Source organism: Mytilus trossulus, chromosome 2 (assembly GCF_036588685.1).
Source record: "Mytilus trossulus isolate FHL-02 chromosome 2, PNRI_Mtr1.1.1.hap1, whole genome shotgun sequence".
Classification (NCBI taxonomy): Eukaryota; Metazoa; Mollusca; class Bivalvia; order Mytilida; family Mytilidae; genus Mytilus; species Mytilus trossulus.
Window position 1 is genome coordinate 4,926,609 of NC_086374.1, and position 22,901 is coordinate 4,949,509.

At 36.5% G+C, this 22,901-nt stretch overlaps 28 non-coding genes across 28 annotated transcripts; all 28 read right to left on the bottom strand.

Moving 5' to 3' along the window:
* Positions 1-389: 389 nt before the first annotated feature.
* On the bottom strand, positions 390-461 carry Trnae-cuc (transfer RNA glutamic acid (anticodon CUC)). Its single transcript has one exon. It is a non-coding gene; the product is annotated as a tRNA-Glu (tRNA).
* A 524-nt stretch (positions 462-985) lies between these two features.
* Positions 986-1,057, bottom strand: Trnaa-cgc (transfer RNA alanine (anticodon CGC)). The gene has a single exon. It is a non-coding gene; the product is annotated as a tRNA-Ala (tRNA).
* Positions 1,058-1,240: 183 nt separating this feature from the next.
* Trnaa-ugc (transfer RNA alanine (anticodon UGC)) lies at positions 1,241-1,312 on the bottom strand. Its single transcript has one exon. It is a non-coding gene; the product is annotated as a tRNA-Ala (tRNA).
* Positions 1,313-1,709: 397 nt separating this feature from the next.
* Positions 1,710-1,781, bottom strand: Trnae-cuc (transfer RNA glutamic acid (anticodon CUC)). The gene has a single exon. It is a non-coding gene; the product is annotated as a tRNA-Glu (tRNA).
* A 524-nt stretch (positions 1,782-2,305) lies between these two features.
* On the bottom strand, positions 2,306-2,377 carry Trnaa-cgc (transfer RNA alanine (anticodon CGC)). The gene has a single exon. It is a non-coding gene; the product is annotated as a tRNA-Ala (tRNA).
* A 183-nt stretch (positions 2,378-2,560) lies between these two features.
* On the bottom strand, positions 2,561-2,632 carry Trnaa-ugc (transfer RNA alanine (anticodon UGC)). The gene has a single exon. It is a non-coding gene; the product is annotated as a tRNA-Ala (tRNA).
* Positions 2,633-3,029: 397 nt separating this feature from the next.
* On the bottom strand, positions 3,030-3,101 carry Trnae-cuc (transfer RNA glutamic acid (anticodon CUC)). The gene has a single exon. It is a non-coding gene; the product is annotated as a tRNA-Glu (tRNA).
* A 524-nt stretch (positions 3,102-3,625) lies between these two features.
* Trnaa-cgc (transfer RNA alanine (anticodon CGC)) lies at positions 3,626-3,697 on the bottom strand. Its single transcript has one exon. It is a non-coding gene; the product is annotated as a tRNA-Ala (tRNA).
* A 183-nt stretch (positions 3,698-3,880) lies between these two features.
* On the bottom strand, positions 3,881-3,952 carry Trnaa-ugc (transfer RNA alanine (anticodon UGC)). Its single transcript has one exon. It is a non-coding gene; the product is annotated as a tRNA-Ala (tRNA).
* Positions 3,953-4,349: 397 nt separating this feature from the next.
* On the bottom strand, positions 4,350-4,421 carry Trnae-cuc (transfer RNA glutamic acid (anticodon CUC)). Its single transcript has one exon. It is a non-coding gene; the product is annotated as a tRNA-Glu (tRNA).
* Positions 4,422-4,945: 524 nt separating this feature from the next.
* On the bottom strand, positions 4,946-5,017 carry Trnaa-cgc (transfer RNA alanine (anticodon CGC)). Its single transcript has one exon. It is a non-coding gene; the product is annotated as a tRNA-Ala (tRNA).
* A 183-nt stretch (positions 5,018-5,200) lies between these two features.
* Trnaa-ugc (transfer RNA alanine (anticodon UGC)) lies at positions 5,201-5,272 on the bottom strand. The gene has a single exon. It is a non-coding gene; the product is annotated as a tRNA-Ala (tRNA).
* A 397-nt stretch (positions 5,273-5,669) lies between these two features.
* Trnae-cuc (transfer RNA glutamic acid (anticodon CUC)) lies at positions 5,670-5,741 on the bottom strand. Its single transcript has one exon. It is a non-coding gene; the product is annotated as a tRNA-Glu (tRNA).
* A 524-nt stretch (positions 5,742-6,265) lies between these two features.
* On the bottom strand, positions 6,266-6,337 carry Trnaa-cgc (transfer RNA alanine (anticodon CGC)). Its single transcript has one exon. It is a non-coding gene; the product is annotated as a tRNA-Ala (tRNA).
* Positions 6,338-6,520: 183 nt separating this feature from the next.
* Positions 6,521-6,592, bottom strand: Trnaa-ugc (transfer RNA alanine (anticodon UGC)). The gene has a single exon. It is a non-coding gene; the product is annotated as a tRNA-Ala (tRNA).
* Positions 6,593-6,989: 397 nt separating this feature from the next.
* Trnae-cuc (transfer RNA glutamic acid (anticodon CUC)) lies at positions 6,990-7,061 on the bottom strand. Its single transcript has one exon. It is a non-coding gene; the product is annotated as a tRNA-Glu (tRNA).
* A 524-nt stretch (positions 7,062-7,585) lies between these two features.
* On the bottom strand, positions 7,586-7,657 carry Trnaa-cgc (transfer RNA alanine (anticodon CGC)). Its single transcript has one exon. It is a non-coding gene; the product is annotated as a tRNA-Ala (tRNA).
* Positions 7,658-7,840: 183 nt separating this feature from the next.
* Positions 7,841-7,912, bottom strand: Trnaa-ugc (transfer RNA alanine (anticodon UGC)). The gene has a single exon. It is a non-coding gene; the product is annotated as a tRNA-Ala (tRNA).
* Positions 7,913-8,309: 397 nt separating this feature from the next.
* On the bottom strand, positions 8,310-8,381 carry Trnae-cuc (transfer RNA glutamic acid (anticodon CUC)). Its single transcript has one exon. It is a non-coding gene; the product is annotated as a tRNA-Glu (tRNA).
* A 524-nt stretch (positions 8,382-8,905) lies between these two features.
* Trnaa-cgc (transfer RNA alanine (anticodon CGC)) lies at positions 8,906-8,977 on the bottom strand. Its single transcript has one exon. It is a non-coding gene; the product is annotated as a tRNA-Ala (tRNA).
* A 183-nt stretch (positions 8,978-9,160) lies between these two features.
* On the bottom strand, positions 9,161-9,232 carry Trnaa-ugc (transfer RNA alanine (anticodon UGC)). The gene has a single exon. It is a non-coding gene; the product is annotated as a tRNA-Ala (tRNA).
* A 397-nt stretch (positions 9,233-9,629) lies between these two features.
* On the bottom strand, positions 9,630-9,701 carry Trnae-cuc (transfer RNA glutamic acid (anticodon CUC)). The gene has a single exon. It is a non-coding gene; the product is annotated as a tRNA-Glu (tRNA).
* A 524-nt stretch (positions 9,702-10,225) lies between these two features.
* Trnaa-cgc (transfer RNA alanine (anticodon CGC)) lies at positions 10,226-10,297 on the bottom strand. The gene has a single exon. It is a non-coding gene; the product is annotated as a tRNA-Ala (tRNA).
* A 183-nt stretch (positions 10,298-10,480) lies between these two features.
* Positions 10,481-10,552, bottom strand: Trnaa-ugc (transfer RNA alanine (anticodon UGC)). The gene has a single exon. It is a non-coding gene; the product is annotated as a tRNA-Ala (tRNA).
* Positions 10,553-10,949: 397 nt separating this feature from the next.
* On the bottom strand, positions 10,950-11,021 carry Trnae-cuc (transfer RNA glutamic acid (anticodon CUC)). Its single transcript has one exon. It is a non-coding gene; the product is annotated as a tRNA-Glu (tRNA).
* A 524-nt stretch (positions 11,022-11,545) lies between these two features.
* Positions 11,546-11,617, bottom strand: Trnaa-cgc (transfer RNA alanine (anticodon CGC)). Its single transcript has one exon. It is a non-coding gene; the product is annotated as a tRNA-Ala (tRNA).
* A 183-nt stretch (positions 11,618-11,800) lies between these two features.
* Positions 11,801-11,872, bottom strand: Trnaa-ugc (transfer RNA alanine (anticodon UGC)). Its single transcript has one exon. It is a non-coding gene; the product is annotated as a tRNA-Ala (tRNA).
* A 397-nt stretch (positions 11,873-12,269) lies between these two features.
* Trnae-cuc (transfer RNA glutamic acid (anticodon CUC)) lies at positions 12,270-12,341 on the bottom strand. Its single transcript has one exon. It is a non-coding gene; the product is annotated as a tRNA-Glu (tRNA).
* Between the last annotated feature and the right edge of the window lie 10,560 nt (positions 12,342-22,901).

Here is a 22,901-nt window from a genome sequence, read left to right on the forward strand (position 1 = left end):
GATAGAACATTAAATTTAAGTAGTGTATTTTCATACCATGTATATACATGCCACTCTGATTACTAAAATAGTCTTGCATCAAAAACGAAATGGCTATCTTTATCATGTTTATGTCTCTAACAGATGTATTGGGATTGAAATTTGTTGAGCAAGTACATTTGTAATTCATTTTCATGTACTGAACCTCAATCAGTCGGCCGCGTTATATATTGAGCTGAAGAAAGACATATATAAAGTATCGGTTGTAAAAGGAAATCATATAGTATATATATGCACGATAGGACAAACATATACCGTTTCTTTCATTGACCACGTACACATAACAGTTGTTTGAAGCATATACCGTTATTAATATCAATATCGATCCGGAGAAAAGGCGCAAAAATATCTTCCCAGACGGGGAATCGAACCCCGGCCGCCGCGGTGAGAGCGCGGAATCCTAACCACTAGACTACCTGGGACTTACTCATAGTGGGGTAACTTAACACATATAAAGAGCAACAATAACAGCAATCATGCCTTTTTGTACGTTACAACGTCACTGGGAATGTCGACTGGCGTTAGATAGACAATAGAATGCCAATAACTTAAGACTGCAAAAGGCAGCGAAATCACCGCGAATAGTGGCGACTGTCGACGCTACTCTATAAAACGCATTGTTTCAGGCTGGAATCATTTACTTTAACATTCGATTTGTTCTGACTCACGATAAGTTATAATCCACATAAAATTGTGACACAAGTAAACCCTGTCGGGGAAAGGGAGTGTGGTATTAATTCGGCTTTGCCTGAAATGTTTGAGCGTGCATTTGAGACATGCCTTTTAAGAAGAGTGATTTTGAAGTTTTAAGTCATCTGTGCCGAGTGCGCTGTCCAAACAGCACTTATATTTCGTTGCGCTTTTATGATTTTCAGGGCAAAGCAGCATTGTGTAGGCGAGATTACTTTGATTTCTCGATGCCGCTTTTGTCTGCGGCCAAAAAATATGGAGATGCCGGGGATCGAACCCGGGGCCTTTCACATGCGAAGCGAACGCTCTACCACTGAGCTACATCCCCGTCCCTGGATTTTCATCAATATTTCCTTTTTCAATTCCGCCTTTTACCGCAGGACAAGTGTTCATGTAGGTGTCCTAAGAGAGGTCGGAGATGCTCTCTTATGTTTTACTGTGCATTTTCACTTGACCGTGCACGAAAGACATAGTTTAATTGGACTCAATTACATTGACAAAAAATTAGGAGTGGAGATGCCGGGGATCGAACCCGGGGCCTTTCACATGCAAAGCGAACGCTCTACCACTGAGCTACATCCCCTTCACAAAGATAGAACATTAAATTTAAGTAGTGTATTTTCATACCATGTATATACATGCCACTCTGATTACTAAAATAGTCTTGCATCAAAAACGAAATGGCTATCTTTATCATGTTTATGTCTCTAACAGATGTATTGGGATTGAAATTTGTTGAGCAAGTACATTTGTAATTCATTTTCATGTACTGAACCTCAATCAGTCGGCCGCGTTATATATTGAGCTGAAGAAAGACATATATAAAGTATCGGTTGTAAAAGGAAATCATATAGTATATATATGCACGATAGGACAAACATATACCGTTTCTTTCATTGACCACGTACACATAACAGTTGTTTGAAGCATATACCGTTATTAATATCAATATCGATCCGGAGAAAAGGCGCAAAAATATCTTCCCAGACGGGGAATCGAACCCCGGCCGCCGCGGTGAGAGCGCGGAATCCTAACCACTAGACTACCTGGGACTTACTCATAGTGGGGTAACTTAACACATATAAAGAGCAACAATAACAGCAATCATGCCTTTTTGTACGTTACAACGTCACTGGGAATGTCGACTGGCGTTAGATAGACAATAGAATGCCAATAACTTAAGACTGCAAAAGGCAGCGAAATCACCGCGAATAGTGGCGACTGTCGACGCTACTCTATAAAACGCATTGTTTCAGGCTGGAATCATTTACTTTAACATTCGATTTGTTCTGACTCACGATAAGTTATAATCCACATAAAATTGTGACACAAGTAAACCCTGTCGGGGAAAGGGAGTGTGGTATTAATTCGGCTTTGCCTGAAATGTTTGAGCGTGCATTTGAGACATGCCTTTTAAGAAGAGTGATTTTGAAGTTTTAAGTCATCTGTGCCGAGTGCGCTGTCCAAACAGCACTTATATTTCGTTGCGCTTTTATGATTTTCAGGGCAAAGCAGCATTGTGTAGGCGAGATTACTTTGATTTCTCGATGCCGCTTTTGTCTGCGGCCAAAAAATATGGAGATGCCGGGGATCGAACCCGGGGCCTTTCACATGCGAAGCGAACGCTCTACCACTGAGCTACATCCCCGTCCCTGGATTTTCATCAATATTTCCTTTTTCAATTCCGCCTTTTACCGCAGGACAAGTGTTCATGTAGGTGTCCTAAGAGAGGTCGGAGATGCTCTCTTATGTTTTACTGTGCATTTTCACTTGACCGTGCACGAAAGACATAGTTTAATTGGACTCAATTACATTGACAAAAAATTAGGAGTGGAGATGCCGGGGATCGAACCCGGGGCCTTTCACATGCAAAGCGAACGCTCTACCACTGAGCTACATCCCCTTCACAAAGATAGAACATTAAATTTAAGTAGTGTATTTTCATACCATGTATATACATGCCACTCTGATTACTAAAATAGTCTTGCATCAAAAACGAAATGGCTATCTTTATCATGTTTATGTCTCTAACAGATGTATTGGGATTGAAATTTGTTGAGCAAGTACATTTGTAATTCATTTTCATGTACTGAACCTCAATCAGTCGGCCGCGTTATATATTGAGCTGAAGAAAGACATATATAAAGTATCGGTTGTAAAAGGAAATCATATAGTATATATATGCACGATAGGACAAACATATACCGTTTCTTTCATTGACCACGTACACATAACAGTTGTTTGAAGCATATACCGTTATTAATATCAATATCGATCCGGAGAAAAGGCGCAAAAATATCTTCCCAGACGGGGAATCGAACCCCGGCCGCCGCGGTGAGAGCGCGGAATCCTAACCACTAGACTACCTGGGACTTACTCATAGTGGGGTAACTTAACACATATAAAGAGCAACAATAACAGCAATCATGCCTTTTTGTACGTTACAACGTCACTGGGAATGTCGACTGGCGTTAGATAGACAATAGAATGCCAATAACTTAAGACTGCAAAAGGCAGCGAAATCACCGCGAATAGTGGCGACTGTCGACGCTACTCTATAAAACGCATTGTTTCAGGCTGGAATCATTTACTTTAACATTCGATTTGTTCTGACTCACGATAAGTTATAATCCACATAAAATTGTGACACAAGTAAACCCTGTCGGGGAAAGGGAGTGTGGTATTAATTCGGCTTTGCCTGAAATGTTTGAGCGTGCATTTGAGACATGCCTTTTAAGAAGAGTGATTTTGAAGTTTTAAGTCATCTGTGCCGAGTGCGCTGTCCAAACAGCACTTATATTTCGTTGCGCTTTTATGATTTTCAGGGCAAAGCAGCATTGTGTAGGCGAGATTACTTTGATTTCTCGATGCCGCTTTTGTCTGCGGCCAAAAAATATGGAGATGCCGGGGATCGAACCCGGGGCCTTTCACATGCGAAGCGAACGCTCTACCACTGAGCTACATCCCCGTCCCTGGATTTTCATCAATATTTCCTTTTTCAATTCCGCCTTTTACCGCAGGACAAGTGTTCATGTAGGTGTCCTAAGAGAGGTCGGAGATGCTCTCTTATGTTTTACTGTGCATTTTCACTTGACCGTGCACGAAAGACATAGTTTAATTGGACTCAATTACATTGACAAAAAATTAGGAGTGGAGATGCCGGGGATCGAACCCGGGGCCTTTCACATGCAAAGCGAACGCTCTACCACTGAGCTACATCCCCTTCACAAAGATAGAACATTAAATTTAAGTAGTGTATTTTCATACCATGTATATACATGCCACTCTGATTACTAAAATAGTCTTGCATCAAAAACGAAATGGCTATCTTTATCATGTTTATGTCTCTAACAGATGTATTGGGATTGAAATTTGTTGAGCAAGTACATTTGTAATTCATTTTCATGTACTGAACCTCAATCAGTCGGCCGCGTTATATATTGAGCTGAAGAAAGACATATATAAAGTATCGGTTGTAAAAGGAAATCATATAGTATATATATGCACGATAGGACAAACATATACCGTTTCTTTCATTGACCACGTACACATAACAGTTGTTTGAAGCATATACCGTTATTAATATCAATATCGATCCGGAGAAAAGGCGCAAAAATATCTTCCCAGACGGGGAATCGAACCCCGGCCGCCGCGGTGAGAGCGCGGAATCCTAACCACTAGACTACCTGGGACTTACTCATAGTGGGGTAACTTAACACATATAAAGAGCAACAATAACAGCAATCATGCCTTTTTGTACGTTACAACGTCACTGGGAATGTCGACTGGCGTTAGATAGACAATAGAATGCCAATAACTTAAGACTGCAAAAGGCAGCGAAATCACCGCGAATAGTGGCGACTGTCGACGCTACTCTATAAAACGCATTGTTTCAGGCTGGAATCATTTACTTTAACATTCGATTTGTTCTGACTCACGATAAGTTATAATCCACATAAAATTGTGACACAAGTAAACCCTGTCGGGGAAAGGGAGTGTGGTATTAATTCGGCTTTGCCTGAAATGTTTGAGCGTGCATTTGAGACATGCCTTTTAAGAAGAGTGATTTTGAAGTTTTAAGTCATCTGTGCCGAGTGCGCTGTCCAAACAGCACTTATATTTCGTTGCGCTTTTATGATTTTCAGGGCAAAGCAGCATTGTGTAGGCGAGATTACTTTGATTTCTCGATGCCGCTTTTGTCTGCGGCCAAAAAATATGGAGATGCCGGGGATCGAACCCGGGGCCTTTCACATGCGAAGCGAACGCTCTACCACTGAGCTACATCCCCGTCCCTGGATTTTCATCAATATTTCCTTTTTCAATTCCGCCTTTTACCGCAGGACAAGTGTTCATGTAGGTGTCCTAAGAGAGGTCGGAGATGCTCTCTTATGTTTTACTGTGCATTTTCACTTGACCGTGCACGAAAGACATAGTTTAATTGGACTCAATTACATTGACAAAAAATTAGGAGTGGAGATGCCGGGGATCGAACCCGGGGCCTTTCACATGCAAAGCGAACGCTCTACCACTGAGCTACATCCCCTTCACAAAGATAGAACATTAAATTTAAGTAGTGTATTTTCATACCATGTATATACATGCCACTCTGATTACTAAAATAGTCTTGCATCAAAAACGAAATGGCTATCTTTATCATGTTTATGTCTCTAACAGATGTATTGGGATTGAAATTTGTTGAGCAAGTACATTTGTAATTCATTTTCATGTACTGAACCTCAATCAGTCGGCCGCGTTATATATTGAGCTGAAGAAAGACATATATAAAGTATCGGTTGTAAAAGGAAATCATATAGTATATATATGCACGATAGGACAAACATATACCGTTTCTTTCATTGACCACGTACACATAACAGTTGTTTGAAGCATATACCGTTATTAATATCAATATCGATCCGGAGAAAAGGCGCAAAAATATCTTCCCAGACGGGGAATCGAACCCCGGCCGCCGCGGTGAGAGCGCGGAATCCTAACCACTAGACTACCTGGGACTTACTCATAGTGGGGTAACTTAACACATATAAAGAGCAACAATAACAGCAATCATGCCTTTTTGTACGTTACAACGTCACTGGGAATGTCGACTGGCGTTAGATAGACAATAGAATGCCAATAACTTAAGACTGCAAAAGGCAGCGAAATCACCGCGAATAGTGGCGACTGTCGACGCTACTCTATAAAACGCATTGTTTCAGGCTGGAATCATTTACTTTAACATTCGATTTGTTCTGACTCACGATAAGTTATAATCCACATAAAATTGTGACACAAGTAAACCCTGTCGGGGAAAGGGAGTGTGGTATTAATTCGGCTTTGCCTGAAATGTTTGAGCGTGCATTTGAGACATGCCTTTTAAGAAGAGTGATTTTGAAGTTTTAAGTCATCTGTGCCGAGTGCGCTGTCCAAACAGCACTTATATTTCGTTGCGCTTTTATGATTTTCAGGGCAAAGCAGCATTGTGTAGGCGAGATTACTTTGATTTCTCGATGCCGCTTTTGTCTGCGGCCAAAAAATATGGAGATGCCGGGGATCGAACCCGGGGCCTTTCACATGCGAAGCGAACGCTCTACCACTGAGCTACATCCCCGTCCCTGGATTTTCATCAATATTTCCTTTTTCAATTCCGCCTTTTACCGCAGGACAAGTGTTCATGTAGGTGTCCTAAGAGAGGTCGGAGATGCTCTCTTATGTTTTACTGTGCATTTTCACTTGACCGTGCACGAAAGACATAGTTTAATTGGACTCAATTACATTGACAAAAAATTAGGAGTGGAGATGCCGGGGATCGAACCCGGGGCCTTTCACATGCAAAGCGAACGCTCTACCACTGAGCTACATCCCCTTCACAAAGATAGAACATTAAATTTAAGTAGTGTATTTTCATACCATGTATATACATGCCACTCTGATTACTAAAATAGTCTTGCATCAAAAACGAAATGGCTATCTTTATCATGTTTATGTCTCTAACAGATGTATTGGGATTGAAATTTGTTGAGCAAGTACATTTGTAATTCATTTTCATGTACTGAACCTCAATCAGTCGGCCGCGTTATATATTGAGCTGAAGAAAGACATATATAAAGTATCGGTTGTAAAAGGAAATCATATAGTATATATATGCACGATAGGACAAACATATACCGTTTCTTTCATTGACCACGTACACATAACAGTTGTTTGAAGCATATACCGTTATTAATATCAATATCGATCCGGAGAAAAGGCGCAAAAATATCTTCCCAGACGGGGAATCGAACCCCGGCCGCCGCGGTGAGAGCGCGGAATCCTAACCACTAGACTACCTGGGACTTACTCATAGTGGGGTAACTTAACACATATAAAGAGCAACAATAACAGCAATCATGCCTTTTTGTACGTTACAACGTCACTGGGAATGTCGACTGGCGTTAGATAGACAATAGAATGCCAATAACTTAAGACTGCAAAAGGCAGCGAAATCACCGCGAATAGTGGCGACTGTCGACGCTACTCTATAAAACGCATTGTTTCAGGCTGGAATCATTTACTTTAACATTCGATTTGTTCTGACTCACGATAAGTTATAATCCACATAAAATTGTGACACAAGTAAACCCTGTCGGGGAAAGGGAGTGTGGTATTAATTCGGCTTTGCCTGAAATGTTTGAGCGTGCATTTGAGACATGCCTTTTAAGAAGAGTGATTTTGAAGTTTTAAGTCATCTGTGCCGAGTGCGCTGTCCAAACAGCACTTATATTTCGTTGCGCTTTTATGATTTTCAGGGCAAAGCAGCATTGTGTAGGCGAGATTACTTTGATTTCTCGATGCCGCTTTTGTCTGCGGCCAAAAAATATGGAGATGCCGGGGATCGAACCCGGGGCCTTTCACATGCGAAGCGAACGCTCTACCACTGAGCTACATCCCCGTCCCTGGATTTTCATCAATATTTCCTTTTTCAATTCCGCCTTTTACCGCAGGACAAGTGTTCATGTAGGTGTCCTAAGAGAGGTCGGAGATGCTCTCTTATGTTTTACTGTGCATTTTCACTTGACCGTGCACGAAAGACATAGTTTAATTGGACTCAATTACATTGACAAAAAATTAGGAGTGGAGATGCCGGGGATCGAACCCGGGGCCTTTCACATGCAAAGCGAACGCTCTACCACTGAGCTACATCCCCTTCACAAAGATAGAACATTAAATTTAAGTAGTGTATTTTCATACCATGTATATACATGCCACTCTGATTACTAAAATAGTCTTGCATCAAAAACGAAATGGCTATCTTTATCATGTTTATGTCTCTAACAGATGTATTGGGATTGAAATTTGTTGAGCAAGTACATTTGTAATTCATTTTCATGTACTGAACCTCAATCAGTCGGCCGCGTTATATATTGAGCTGAAGAAAGACATATATAAAGTATCGGTTGTAAAAGGAAATCATATAGTATATATATGCACGATAGGACAAACATATACCGTTTCTTTCATTGACCACGTACACATAACAGTTGTTTGAAGCATATACCGTTATTAATATCAATATCGATCCGGAGAAAAGGCGCAAAAATATCTTCCCAGACGGGGAATCGAACCCCGGCCGCCGCGGTGAGAGCGCGGAATCCTAACCACTAGACTACCTGGGACTTACTCATAGTGGGGTAACTTAACACATATAAAGAGCAACAATAACAGCAATCATGCCTTTTTGTACGTTACAACGTCACTGGGAATGTCGACTGGCGTTAGATAGACAATAGAATGCCAATAACTTAAGACTGCAAAAGGCAGCGAAATCACCGCGAATAGTGGCGACTGTCGACGCTACTCTATAAAACGCATTGTTTCAGGCTGGAATCATTTACTTTAACATTCGATTTGTTCTGACTCACGATAAGTTATAATCCACATAAAATTGTGACACAAGTAAACCCTGTCGGGGAAAGGGAGTGTGGTATTAATTCGGCTTTGCCTGAAATGTTTGAGCGTGCATTTGAGACATGCCTTTTAAGAAGAGTGATTTTGAAGTTTTAAGTCATCTGTGCCGAGTGCGCTGTCCAAACAGCACTTATATTTCGTTGCGCTTTTATGATTTTCAGGGCAAAGCAGCATTGTGTAGGCGAGATTACTTTGATTTCTCGATGCCGCTTTTGTCTGCGGCCAAAAAATATGGAGATGCCGGGGATCGAACCCGGGGCCTTTCACATGCGAAGCGAACGCTCTACCACTGAGCTACATCCCCGTCCCTGGATTTTCATCAATATTTCCTTTTTCAATTCCGCCTTTTACCGCAGGACAAGTGTTCATGTAGGTGTCCTAAGAGAGGTCGGAGATGCTCTCTTATGTTTTACTGTGCATTTTCACTTGACCGTGCACGAAAGACATAGTTTAATTGGACTCAATTACATTGACAAAAAATTAGGAGTGGAGATGCCGGGGATCGAACCCGGGGCCTTTCACATGCAAAGCGAACGCTCTACCACTGAGCTACATCCCCTTCACAAAGATAGAACATTAAATTTAAGTAGTGTATTTTCATACCATGTATATACATGCCACTCTGATTACTAAAATAGTCTTGCATCAAAAACGAAATGGCTATCTTTATCATGTTTATGTCTCTAACAGATGTATTGGGATTGAAATTTGTTGAGCAAGTACATTTGTAATTCATTTTCATGTACTGAACCTCAATCAGTCGGCCGCGTTATATATTGAGCTGAAGAAAGACATATATAAAGTATCGGTTGTAAAAGGAAATCATATAGTATATATATGCACGATAGGACAAACATATACCGTTTCTTTCATTGACCACGTACACATAACAGTTGTTTGAAGCATATACCGTTATTAATATCAATATCGATCCGGAGAAAAGGCGCAAAAATATCTTCCCAGACGGGGAATCGAACCCCGGCCGCCGCGGTGAGAGCGCGGAATCCTAACCACTAGACTACCTGGGACTTACTCATAGTGGGGTAACTTAACACATATAAAGAGCAACAATAACAGCAATCATGCCTTTTTGTACGTTACAACGTCACTGGGAATGTCGACTGGCGTTAGATAGACAATAGAATGCCAATAACTTAAGACTGCAAAAGGCAGCGAAATCACCGCGAATAGTGGCGACTGTCGACGCTACTCTATAAAACGCATTGTTTCAGGCTGGAATCATTTACTTTAACATTCGATTTGTTCTGACTCACGATAAGTTATAATCCACATAAAATTGTGACACAAGTAAACCCTGTCGGGGAAAGGGAGTGTGGTATTAATTCGGCTTTGCCTGAAATGTTTGAGCGTGCATTTGAGACATGCCTTTTAAGAAGAGTGATTTTGAAGTTTTAAGTCATCTGTGCCGAGTGCGCTGTCCAAACAGCACTTATATTTCGTTGCGCTTTTATGATTTTCAGGGCAAAGCAGCATTGTGTAGGCGAGATTACTTTGATTTCTCGATGCCGCTTTTGTCTGCGGCCAAAAAATATGGAGATGCCGGGGATCGAACCCGGGGCCTTTCACATGCGAAGCGAACGCTCTACCACTGAGCTACATCCCCGTCCCTGGATTTTCATCAATATTTCCTTTTTCAATTCCGCCTTTTACCGCAGGACAAGTGTTCATGTAGGTGTCCTAAGAGAGGTCGGAGATGCTCTCTTATGTTTTACTGTGCATTTTCACTTGACCGTGCACGAAAGACATAGTTTAATTGGACTCAATTACATTGACAAAAAATTAGGAGTGGAGATGCCGGGGATCGAACCCGGGGCCTTTCACATGCAAAGCGAACGCTCTACCACTGAGCTACATCCCCTTCACAAAGATAGAACATTAAATTTAAGTAGTGTATTTTCATACCATGTATATACATGCCACTCTGATTACTAAAATAGTCTTGCATCAAAAACGAAATGGCTATCTTTATCATGTTTATGTCTCTAACAGATGTATTGGGATTGAAATTTGTTGAGCAAGTACATTTGTAATTCATTTTCATGTACTGAACCTCAATCAGTCGGCCGCGTTATATATTGAGCTGAAGAAAGACATATATAAAGTATCGGTTGTAAAAGGAAATCATATAGTATATATATGCACGATAGGACAAACATATACCGTTTCTTTCATTGACCACGTACACATAACAGTTGTTTGAAGCATATACCGTTATTAATATCAATATCGATCCGGAGAAAAGGCGCAAAAATATCTTCCCAGACGGGGAATCGAACCCCGGCCGCCGCGGTGAGAGCGCGGAATCCTAACCACTAGACTACCTGGGACTTACTCATAGTGGGGTAACTTAACACATATAAAGAGCAACAATAACAGCAATCATGCCTTTTTGTACGTTACAACGTCACTGGGAATGTCGACTGGCGTTAGATAGACAATAGAATGCCAATAACTTAAGACTGCAAAAGGCAGCGAAATCACCGCGAATAGTGGCGACTGTCGACGCTACTCTATAAAACGCATTGTTTCAGGCTGGAATCATTTACTTTAACATTCGATTTGTTCTGACTCACGATAAGTTATAATCCACATAAAATTGTGACACAAGTAAACCCTGTCGGGGAAAGGGAGTGTGGTATTAATTCGGCTTTGCCTGAAATGTTTGAGCGTGCATTTGAGACATGCCTTTTAAGAAGAGTGATTTTGAAGTTTTAAGTCATCTGTGCCGAGTGCGCTGTCCAAACAGCACTTATATTTCGTTGCGCTTTTATGATTTTCAGGGCAAAGCAGCATTGTGTAGGCGAGATTACTTTGATTTCTCGATGCCGCTTTTGTCTGCGGCCAAAAAATATGGAGATGCCGGGGATCGAACCCGGGGCCTTTCACATGCGAAGCGAACGCTCTACCACTGAGCTACATCCCCGTCCCTGGATTTTCATCAATATTTCCTTTTTCAATTCCGCCTTTTACCGCAGGACAAGTGTTCATGTAGGTGTCCTAAGAGAGGTCGGAGATGCTCTCTTATGTTTTACTGTGCATTTTCACTTGACCGTGCACGAAAGACATAGTTTAATTGGACTCAATTACATTGACAAAAAATTAGGAGTGGAGATGCCGGGGATCGAACCCGGGGCCTTTCACATGCAAAGCGAACGCTCTACCACTGAGCTACATCCCCTTCACAAAGATAGAACATTAAATTTAAGTAGTGTATTTTCATACCATGTATATACATGCCACTCTGATTACTAAAATAGTCTTGCATCAAAAACGAAATGGCTATCTTTATCATGTTTATGTCTCTAACAGATGTATTGGGATTGAAATTTGTTGAGCAAGTACATTTGTAATTCATTTTCATGTACTGAACCTCAATCAGTCGGCCGCGTTATATATTGAGCTGAAGAAAGACATATATAAAGTATCGGTTGTAAAAGGAAATCATATAGTATATATATGCACGATAGGACAAACATATACCGTTTCTTTCATTGACCACGTACACATAACAGTTGTTTGAAGCATATACCGTTATTAATATCAATATCGATCCGGAGAAAAGGCGCAAAAATATCTTCCCAGACGGGGAATCGAACCCCGGCCGCCGCGGTGAGAGCGCGGAATCCTAACCACTAGACTACCTGGGACTTACTCATAGTGGGGTAGCATTGTGAACTTATTTAGCAACGGTTACAAGATTGCAAATATGTGGAATGCATTATAATTATATCATTTAAACTTTGTAATATGATATTCTATTTCTTACCTTTACTTTCAAATGAAAATGGACATTGAGCTTGTGATTTGCCTGAAAACTTTAGTATAATAATTTTAACCCTGCATCATCCAATCAGCAGCCACAAAGTTTTTTATTCTGAGTACCATCTTGGGGTAAAAAACTTGCCGGTTGAATGTAAACAAATAATTGTCTTTTTATTCTTTTTTGTTAGCAGGACATGTGATATATTTTTTTATGAAAATTCATCCCAAATCCGTTGCTACAAGACAGGTCTAATTCATTGCATTTCAATTTTCATTCAGTGCTCATAAACATTAGGCTAAGCAGGGTATATATTACACACAGAAGCAACATCGAATATGTAAAGATGAATACTTCCCCGTACCACCTGTACCGACCGTCACTTGATGGAACGCATATGCTGTAAATTCATTTTATTCCTTACCATGGTAAGTCAGTCTTGTTCTGTTTCTATTCTTTGAACGATACGTTAAATCAAACAAGACTACTATATAAATCCTTGAATCAAACGATTTTATATTTTTAAATCAAAACCTGAAAAAGAAAAAAAAGATGAATTATTATGTCATGATTGTTTTCATTGATTACACTTGCTCTGGATATTTCAACTAGAGATTAAATGATTTTGAAATATGAAGGCTACATTGAGATTTCTCATCACAGTTTAACTTTAGCCAGCTTGATATTTGACCTTTTTATGTGTTTTTATGCACATAATTTTATTTTATTGAAAACGTTGCAAGTATAATAATGAGTTGTTGAGTTATATTGGAGCACTTGCAAATTATGACTGATATGAGTCTTTTGTAGACGAAATGTGCGTCTGGCGCAAATACAAAACTTCAATCCTGGTATCTACGACGAGTTTATTAAAATGTACAAAAGAAGAAAATTTTACATGTAAAGGGATTATATTGGCTGTTTTGTTTTTCCAAATTTGAATAATTATATAAATTTTCCACACCATACAATATTTGACTCTCTTCAATTTATTAAATTCTGATTTAACTCCAGTGATACTATTCATTTGATCTATACAAGACAAAATCTCACATATCATGCATATGGAGAAATCATTTTAAGTTGTCCCAAAAAGTGACTAACAGTGCAGAGAAGAAACCTTTATTTTAATTGCATAGCTAGTTTAAAAATAACACTTGTTAAATAATTGGCAAATTAGAATAGAAACCTTAAAGTATTGAATGCAGTTAGATTTAATGTTTATTTTCAAATTTTTGATAAAGTGGAGAACTGTCTCTTTCTTCTCTGATCGTTTTCCTTTCATTCATTTTCATTGTTGAATATTTCGCAAATTTCCATTAGAAGAAAGTTATATTTTTTTAAAGTAGCAAACATTGTATTTGATTTTTGTTTTACGAAAAGATTTTTTCAGACTTCACTTGACCACATATTTGTTTCATTTGTTTTTTTCTTTTCTAGCATTGTATCTGTGATCGTTGTGAGATTATAACGTAATGCAGGTCGGACGGTACAGTTTAAGCATTATAGAAAGTATGTAGGTATGTTATTGATAAAATAATTTATTAGTTTTAATGTAAAGGACACACCATTTCGACTCTTCATTACAATATGATTGTGCAAAAGAAAGACGAAAGATATCAAAGGGACAGTCAAACTCATAAATCTAAAATAAACTGACAATGCCATGAAATGAGGCATGTTTAACAAAATTTGTAGCATACTTACTCCACAATTAAATTTTGGCATACAAAATTATCATTCAGTGGACAAAAAAAACTTTTGTCATGACAAAATTGAGTTTGGTGTATGTTGCCTAATTTGAAAATTGGGCGACAAAGTTCATTTGTGTACGTATGCAAATAAGTTTAGTTTGGATTCTGTGAAATAATTTGCATACACAATTGACTTTTGTAACTGAAAAAATTGATTTATTTTGTGAAAAAATATTTTTAATTTTTCACTTTTGTCTAACAGCCACAAAATTGATTTTTTTTGTCACTCAAAATTGAATTTTGTCTCACATCCAGAATGTTAACTTGTTGAGTGTTTTATCCTTTTGTTGTACGATAGCGATAACTTGTGTTCTCCAACTGTAATCATAATTATACAAGAAAAAGGTTCAGAGGATGTGTATTAATATCTAATTTCAGGAATTCAAATTAGTTTAGTTTGGATTCTGTGAACTAATTTCCATACAACATTGACTTTTGTGAGAGAGAAAAAGAGACCTTATTGACAACAAAATTTCATTTTTTTAATTTCTTTTATTCAAATTAGTTCAGTTCGGATTCTATGAACTAATTTGCACACTACATGGACTTTTGTGACAAAAAAAGGACCTTATTGACAACAAAATTTACTTTTGTGACAACAAAACTGACTTTTATGATAACAAAGTTGACTTTTGGGACAACAAAATTGATTTTTGTTACAACAAAATAGATTTTTGTGACAAAAAAGACTTTAGTTAAATTTTCACTTCTTTTGTGAACTAATTTGCATACAACATTCACTTTTGTGCGACCAAATTTACTTTTTGTAAAACAAAACTGACCTTTAGGACAACAAAATTGACTTTTGTGACAATAAAATTGATTTTTGTGACAAAAATGACTTTTGTCAAATATTTACTTCTGTTTAACAAAAAACAAAAATTTTGTCTACACAAAAATAAACATAGAATTGTCCTTTGTCTCACACAAAATTATATTTTGTCTCACAATTGAATTGAATTTGAAACTAAGGCGACAAAAGTCATTTTTTTCTTCAAATTAGTTCAGTTTGTATTCTGTTAACTTATTTTCATACACAATTGACTTTTGTGACGGTGAAATTGATTTTTTGTGAAAAATCATTTTATAACATTTTCATTTCAGTTTAACAAAACTCAATTTTGTCTATACAAAATAAAGTACAAAAATTATTTTTTTTATCACATGCAAAATTGAATATTTTCTCACAATTGAATTTTGTCTCACATCCAGAATGTTATCTTGTTGAGTGTATTAACTATTTGTTGTACGGTAGCGATAACTTGTTTTCTCCATCTGTAATTAAAATTACACAAGAAATAGGTTCAGAGGATGTGCATTAATCTCTAATTTCATGCATGCAAATTAGTTTAGTTTGGATTCTGTGAACTAATTTGCATACAACATAGATTTTTGTGACACAAAATTGACCTTTATGACACAAAATTGACCATTGTGACAACAAAATTGATTTTTGTGACAAAAAATACTTTTGTTAAATTCACTTCTGTTTACAAAACTCAATTTTGTCTACACAAAAATTAAACACAGATCTGTATTTTGTCTCACAATTGAACTGAATTAGAAAATTGGGCGACAAAAGTCAATTTTGTATGCAACTTAGTTTAGTTTGGATTTTGTGAACTAATTTGCATACAACATTGATTTTTGTGACACAAAATTGACCTTCATGACACAAAATTGACCATTGTGACAACAAAATTGATTTTTGTGACAAAAAAATACTTTTGTTAAATTCACTTCTGTTTACAAAACTCAATTTTGTCTACACAAAAATTAAACACAGATCTGTGTTTTGTCTCACAATTGAACTGAATTAGAAAATTGGGCAAACAAAAGTCAATTTTGTATGAACTTAGTTTAGTTTGGATTTTGTGAACTAATTTGCATATACAATTGACTTTTGTGACACAAAATTTACTTTCCATATCAGGTAACAATAGTCATTTGTGTATGCAAATAAGCTTATATACTTGCATACCTGTTTGACAAAATTGAATTTTGTCATGTCAAAAATGAATTCTGTTATGTCAAAAATGAATTGTGTCATGCCAAAAAAGAGTTTTGTCTTTAAAAATGAATTTTGACTACAAAAAAGAATTTTGTCTACAAAAACGAATTGTGTCTACAAAAACGAATTGTGTCTACAAAAACGAATTGTTTCTACAAAAATGAATTGTGTACAAAAATGAATTTTGTCTACAAAAATGAATTTTGTCTACAAAAATGAATTTTGTCTACAAAAATGAATTTTGTCTACAAAAATGAATTTTGTCTACAAAAATGAAGTTTGTCTACAAAAATGACTTTTGTCTGCACAAATGAATTTTGTCTACAAAAATGAATTTTGTCTACAAAAATAAATTTTGTCTACAAAAATAAATTTTGTCTACAAAAATAAATTTTGTCTACAAAAATAAATTTTGTTTACAAAAATAAATTTTGTTTACAAAAATAAATTTTGTTTGCAAAAATGAATTTTATCTACAAAATTTTGTCTACAAAAATGAATTTTGTGTACAAAAATGAATTTTGTGTACAAAAATGAATTTTGTGTACAAAAATGAATTTTGTGTACAAAAAATTAATATTGTCTACATCGAATAATTTTGTCATTTCAAAATTGGATTTCTCAGAAAACAAGTCTGTATCACATAGATTTTATTTGTAAGACAAAATATTATTTTGTTATGACAGAATTGAATTTTGTGTCCCGTCCGTCGCTCCGTATGATACTTACCAATCTCGTCATCTAAGCAACTAAAAGTGTCCAAATCCTCCTGCTATAAACTTATGTCGTTATAGGATCGGCAGGCCTTCAAAAACAAAATGTTATTGAATGGCAGTAATTGAGCTCTACTGAAACAAAGGTGTACACCATTCTGCTGACAAAGATTGTCACAAGATTGAATCTGAAAATATAATAGATATGGTTAATATCAGTACAGAAATCAAAACGATTAACATAATTAGCGATAATATCCAGAATATTAACTGGATGAGTGCTTTAATCATCTGTTGTACGGTAGCGAAAAAGTTGTTTTCTCCGTCTTTAATAAAAACTACACATCAAAAAGGTTCAGAGAATGTGCATCAATCTCTTATTTAACGTAAGAGATCATTAATTCCTTATGATATGGACAAGTCAATGTAATCTTAAAGATTTGATGTTTTAAACAAATTGTAAAAAGTAAAATCACAAAAAATACTAAACTCCGAGGAAAATTCAAAACGGAAAGTGCCTAATCAAATGACAAAATCAAAAGCTCAAACAAAAAGTGAAGGTTTTGAGTTGAACACATTAATACAGATCATGAAAATAGTAATTGCTGAGCAGCTGAACAACCGACATCGTAGTTCGATATAAACTAATTCATGCACGCACAACTAAATGCCACTCGACACGCATAGAAAACATATAAAGCTGAATGAACGAAACTTATGGCATTGAATGCCGACAAGGACCAAAATCAACGAGTAGATCTGATATTTGAAAATTTACACAAGATGTAATACAACGATAGCAGATTGAATATCAATCTGGATTAAACTACTTTAGAGACATTTCGAAATTCTCACATTGTTTATGTTTTATTTCTTTTATCAAAGTTAACATTATTCAAAAGTATTTGTAAGAAAACTCCTATGTTTAAATTGGGTCAGGTCATCAAAAGTAGCTATTTTCAAAAATATTTCTATTTGAATTTACCTCTAACACAGCATACTGAAATAAGCTAGCAAATGATATTAATTTGCGACTATGTCTGAACTTGAAACTAACAAACAAACAAAAGGCCCAGTCTGTAAATAGAATAATAAAACGACCTTAAAATACGAAATGTTATAACCATTTGCAAAAATAAATATAAGGCATAACTAACAGTGCTGAATACGTCTCTTCTACAAATCATTAAATGGCGAAACTGTCATAATGTTATGCTTGTCTTTTGGTGTTCCGGTCACAACACTGGTTCACAAACACCTTTCAGTGAGGACACCACATTAACGGAAAAACAAACAACACTAAAAAATCTACTTAACATATGAGAAATATAAAAAAAAAAGTTGAAACAACGCCCGAATAACACTCTAGATATTAGAAGGACATTGAATAAAAAGACGGACATGATACCTCAAACCAAAAACATTAGAACAGATAGCTAAAAAGGGGATCATGATGTATACACAGAGAATGTAAAAATATCAAATATACCTGTCTTATCATATGGTACCGTGTAAATAGTTCAGTTGAGAAAAGTTACATTTTTAAACATTTCGTTCCGTATATATAATATATTTATTTATCTTACCTACTATAGATTTATTCAAGCTTTGCTCTCACTCCGTAATGACCCTATATATATCGTTTTAGGTCATTAACACCATGTAACTAAAAGTATATGAACGGAAGCTCTAGAATCAGATTTTCAATTACAATGCATTTCTTGTTTTGGCAAAAATTACTGACGTTTAATAGTGTATGCAATAGTATGAAACCATTTGCTTTGAATTCTCTTCTCACAGGTATTTTCAGTTATTAATTATTTTAAATTATAAATTATTTTTTTTTATCTTGCTTTGTTTAATAAAAAAAGAATGGCCAACGTAGAAACAAGTATCTTCTCTTAAGCTGGGGTCACACATTCACGATTTTTACTACCGTTCTTGACAGGACCATTCCGGATTAAAATTTATTAAAAGTCTGATCAAGATCCTGTGAATCGTGTATGGAAATTCAAACTTAAATTAAAAATTTGTAAAAAAAATAATTTGATCACGACAACAATCAGATAGTGTTCAGGAAGCACCGATATTCAACCGTTTTTAAGCGAATTAGTCCCGATAATCCCGTTCTGACTCCGCTTCTAATCCGATTTGTATTTTTCGCCAGGTAAAATTCGACCGAGTCTGTCACGACTGCGTCACGACTCTACCGAATGTAATCCGACTGAGATCAGACAATGACCAGACAGTGAACCGACGCTGACGGAAGTTATCCGTTCGAAAACTGTCGGCATATTCGGGATGATCAGGTACTGTCGGAACGTAATCCTAACACGGTCCGCTCTATCGCATTGCAAACGGCTTTGTCTGGTCTCAGTCGTATTGTATTCTGTAATTGTCGGGACTCTGACGTGGGTATCATTGACGAATTTCGTATTAATAACGGGACTGTTTCGGAACGGTTTCGGCAAAAAACGGTTCGCAATCGACAAGATCTGAATGCAATCTGGACTCCATCGGCAGAAAAACAGCTATGAAAAATTACTCCGGATCATTCCCGTTCCAAAGGACACCGTCCAGAATACACAAGACATTGTTCGGAATTCGATCCGATACAGCAGAATCTGTCACGACATAGCCACGATTGTAATCCGACTAGACAAACTCGGCTGAGTTGCCCCGAATGTTACGGGACGCACCTAACTGTCGGGATGCTTTGCCGAACTAATCGGACCCTTCCCGATCCGTAGGAATCTGTTACGAACTAAAACGAATGCGTTCAGACAATGATAGGACATTCCAGATAATGGAGGATACTAATCCGACTTTTTCACTTTTCGTGTCGTATTGCTGTCTGATCTCAAACGGGAGTAAAAATCGGCAATGTGTGAACCCCGCATATCTTACGTTAAAAAAAACTCTCTGAATCAAACAAATTATTCTTTGAAAATGACATTATCAAAATGCTTGATTTCCTGATTGACAGCATGTTAATTAATTACGTTTTTTAAAAAGTGTTTGAACAGAACTCCAATGGGAAACAATTTTGTCTCTCTTCTTGTCAACTTGTTCCTAAATTCAAATAATGGATCATCATACTTGAGCTTCTTTAGGAAACTAAAAATACCTAGCATTTTCCTTTGATTTCCTGTTCCGCTACATAGATGGTGTTCTCCCATCAATTGATTCAAAGTTTGGTGAATACGATTAACGTATCAATCACAACGAACCTGAAATAAAGAAAACAAAAGGTACAGTTATTTCAGCTTTGTATGTTGACTTACATCTATAAATTACCTGAAAGGGTCGATTGAGAAAAGCTTTACAAGAAAAGAGAAGATTTCGTCTCTCCTATTTGTAAGCAGCAACACTCGGTATATTGGGTATATATCTCCCAGCGGATACGATATTTCAAAGATAAAATTTCCTATAATGATTTTGTCCTTGATATGGGGTTGCTGCTGACAAAAAAAAGCTACTAAACAAAGACTTCCAAGAGATAAAGTTGAAAGCATTCCTTTGAAAATTTTACGGACGCCATCACCAGTTGGCTGATCGGCATGGAGATTACGAACAATATACTCTAATTGTCATAACCCATGTACTGTCCATCTTTTCCACGACAGTGATCTATCGATTTAGACTTATCACCGAGACTTTTCACTGGGTTTGTCCTTGTATGATCAAAACGATCGGTACCAATATATATGGAGCAGGTAATACTTATCCTTTTATTCATTGCACAGTCAGTTCGTTTTCGACTTATTAGTTTGGATATTCATTTGATATCTTTCGCCTCTATTTTCAGTATTTGTCTTTATTTTGCTGATAAAAGATTATAATGTTATTGTATGTCATACATAAAAGTCTGAGTATTCTCGAAAGTTCTTTTTTCTTTATCATGCTTATGACCAGGTCACTCTTTTGTGACAATATAGCAATCATTAGCACAAGCACCATTATACTTCATACTTTTTGTCGAGAAGAGAAATAAAGCTTTTTCTACAAAATTCACATAAACAAATGTCTAAAATGTTAGACATTGCTTTCACAATAAAAGGCTTTTTTGCGTAAAATCGGAAAGAAAGAAATATGATTGTAGGGGCAACTACCATGACAACATATTTGACATGTGTTTCGGTGGAACGGTAGTCTCATACGATAATAGAAATGTTCACCACTTTAGAACATCAACCCAGCAGCAAAGGTCAAATTCAAGCTAAACGTATGGGACTCACACTAGAAAATGAAGAATAAAATTGGAACAGGAAGTTTTGAATACTTTAAAAGGAAGTGGTGATAGTTATAAAAGGGAGGCCGAGGACGGTCTACAAGAGATTGGTATTGAAACTTTATAGAAATATGTAAGTAGTAAAAACATGAAACATTACAAGCAGAGAAACATTATATGGACATATCAGAGCATAAATGCTAAAGAGAGACGTGTAGCAGCAACCCTGACAGGGCACTGCTGAACAATAGGTGGCATAGTTGTGACAACTGTGATGGGGAAGCGATGTATTTAAAAGTTCAAAAGCAAGGTACGAGGAGCAGTAATCGGAGCTTCACTCGGAAGAAGAAATAGTAAATCAGGAAGTACAGAAACGGGTACTTATGCAAAAAGACGAAGATTGAGGAGATACCCAAGCCTGTCAAACCTCAACAAGGAGAAGCTTGACATAACTTATTTAAAGTGATACTTCGAAAAGGTTTTTAAAAAATTGCAGATAAAGGCTTAATTTCCTTATAGTCCAGTCAATCTAGCCTAACCCGAAGGTAATTGCAACAGAAGATTTTTAAGTTTTAATCTTTAACATTATTCCCCAAATATACACAGAAAAAAAAGTCTCATAAAATCTCTCTTGAGGAAGACTAAAAAAATACCATTTAAAATTCCTATTGAGATTTGCATTGAAAAGGAAGATAACTCTTGCAAAAAAGACAGGAATATCAATAAAAATTTATACAAAATTATAATTTTACCGCTTCTATTCAGCAGAATTGTTGATTCTTGATTTTTCAGCGGTCTTTAGAGTATAACAAACAACTCTAAAGGTGTTTTCATATATTTTGTCAAGCTATAATCTAGATTTCGTAATTCATTAGTTGACCATTTATTTTTTTTTTTCAACTTGACATGGCAAGGTAAAGAATCTCAAAAATAAAAAAAAATAATTCAATATGTATTCTTCTTTTTTTGGTTTGAAGTTTCTTTAGATATGTAAGTTGTTGAAACAATATAATATACAGATATGAATAATACCAAATTTTCATATTATTTTTTCAAAATGGTTACAAAGCTTTGAATTTGAAATTTCTTTAATGAAAAATTAACGGAAAAATAAAACTACCCATAACACTTCGGTTTCGTACTTTTCAGGTCAGAAGATTATATAGTTTAGTCAAATACAAACTTATAACCACATCAATGTATCATACTTTACATAAATTTCAAGAAAAACAACCAAACACTGACCAAAAAGATTCACTCTTGCAAGAGTTATCTCCCTTTCCAATGTTAATTTCCATAGGAAATTAAAAATTTTGATTTTGAGTTTTCCGCAAGTTAGATTTTATGGGAGTAGATAGATTAGAAATAAAACATTTTCTGTTGCAATTACTTCGAGGTAAAATCCTACAACAAGACGTTACACCACCACGACGTCAAAGAGAGTTTTCTGAAACTTTTGACGCACGTTTATTCAATTTGCAAGTTTCATTTGCTTTTTTCGTGTAGTTGGTTGATTCTAAATCTGTAATTTGTGATGTCTATTTACCATGAATTTATTTATATCAAGTTGTGGAAATCGATTAAATATTTTTTACCCATAATTAACCTTAAAATGTTGTATTGTCGTAAGTAATGAACTTGAAGGAAGGGAAAATGGGACAGAAGTATACGGTTTTCAATAAATGAATTATAACAAAACTTCACTCGCAGACTGCTAAGATTGCATGGTGAATATCAT